Below are 1797 nucleotides of genomic sequence, written 5' to 3' on the forward strand. Positions count from 1 at the left end.
GTAGGGGGAGGGGGATGGGGAGATTGGGAGGCAGGGTGAAAGGGGCTGCGGTGATCTCGGCTGGCCACTGCTTTGCGGCGACGATGCAGCGTTTAAAAGAACCACGTGAGCCAGTAGTGTATCGGGTGGGTCCCGCGAGAGGGCGAGGATGCAAGCGGCGGCCAGAGCAGTGGCGGCCCAGCAGGTGGGAGTGAGGAGTGGGATGAAAGCGGCCGGCACACAAAGGGCACAGCCGTCAGGGCCGGCCACAGCCCAGGGCGGAGCAGGGAAAGTGAGAGTGAGTTGTTTGGGGGGGGTGCGTCTCTGGGGCCCGAGGGGAGGCGCGAAGGAGAGAGGGGCGGCAAACGGGCAACCATCCATCTCACGGAAAACAAATAAAGTATCCATGTCATCCATTAAGCGGGAAAGCACCGCGTCAGATCACTGGCAAAAAAAAAAGCACAGAGTGCAGCAGAATAATGGAAAAGGCGAGTCTCGCCAATGCGTCGCACCCGTATGGGGATATTTATTTTGCTTTTGCGGGATTTGGAAGATGTTTTTGGGTGTGCGTGAAGGGATGGGGCAGGGGGGGCAGCGAGGGACGGTGGCTGTGGTGGGTGTGGGCATCAACCGATATATCGGAAGATTGCTTTTCCGCCTCGGGAAACGAGTCTATGATTTAATTAACCAAGCGCTCTTGCTGGACCAGAAAAAAAGGAACTCTACAGCTAGGGAGAGATTACTTACTTGAAATTTTCAGGTGAAAGTCAAACAATACTTTTAGAAAACAACGAGTCGACTCTTTAATTAACATGCGCTCCCGTGTGAAGCGCGAAATGCGCAACCGCGCACAACGCAACAAGGCCACACGACCTGAGGGCACAGAGTGCCGTCAGCAGCGCGCCCAGCTCAGCTGCCAGGTGCGGCCAGGTGTCAAGCGTGTCAAGCTCTGTTGCAGGTGGCAGCTGCGCTCGTCGCGCAACCCGCGCTTTGACCTGGATGTCCCAGCAGCGATGTAACGGGTGTATCAGAGATGACGTGAAGGTGGGGGTTTGCCTACTCGCCCTGCCCCTAAGGTGTCATATGGCCCCTTAAAAAAGGCACAACCTGCCCACGCCAGCGTCTTCTCTGAAACACCCAGTACGAGTGACCCAACGCCCAACGTGCAACCGGAGCCATGTGGTCCACATTATGTCGAAAACCGCCGAAATGACCTTTGCAAGGTGCCTGGCGCTCTCAACACCCTCAGCGAGTCAGACCGCGCGACGGGCACGACCCCGTGGGGCTGGAGCCGCGGCTGGAGCACCCTCCTCGCTGCTCCCGCTCCGCCGACCCTCCACTCCACGCTCCTCCACAACCGCCCACTTGCCTGCCGCGCGGCCCCAGCGCCGCCAGGCCCGCCAGGCCGGCCTCAACGCCAAAGCAGCACACTCCGCATAGCTGGCCGACATACTCGGTGAGCCGAGCCAAACCACCAAAAAGCGCCCCCTCCGGCGGCCGCAGCCCCGCGCTGGCCGCCCGCGAGCGCGCCGACCCCCGACCCCCACGCCTCCGTCCCAAGAAGTGCCCCGCCGCCCACTCACCGTCGGCGACGCCGGCGTGCAGGTGCGCGGCCTCGGGGTAGCGGCCCCGGGGTGGCCGGCGGTTAACACAGCTGCCTGACGAGACGAGCGCGCGATCGCAACCACTTCGCGGAGCTTCGCGGCCGACGCTGGCGGTCCGCGGGCTGGCGGGCCAACTGCTCTGCGCGCGCTTCTACACGGCACTGCGCGCGGCCCCGGCGCTGCCGAGCCTGCCGCCCCCGCCCCGCCCCGCCCC

The 1797-nt window shown here is 63.1% G+C and overlaps 1 protein-coding gene across 1 annotated transcript in view; it reads right to left on the minus strand.

Moving 5' to 3' along the window:
• LOC113206066 (potassium voltage-gated channel subfamily H member 8) overlaps positions 1-1742 on the minus strand; it is a 121075-nt gene extending 119333 nt beyond the window's left edge. Inside the window, exon 1 of the mRNA XM_052266904.1 lies at positions 1563-1742. The gene's annotated coding sequence lies outside the window, so the exon portion shown is untranslated. The remainder of the gene's footprint in view (positions 1-1562) is intronic.
• Positions 1743-1797: the final 55 nt, after the last annotated feature.

The sequence above is a fragment of the Frankliniella occidentalis genome, unplaced genomic scaffold (genome assembly GCF_000697945.3).
Source record: "Frankliniella occidentalis isolate FOCC.00 unplaced genomic scaffold, Focc_3.1 Scaffold44, whole genome shotgun sequence".
NCBI lineage: Eukaryota > Metazoa > Arthropoda > Insecta > Thysanoptera > Thripidae > Frankliniella > Frankliniella occidentalis.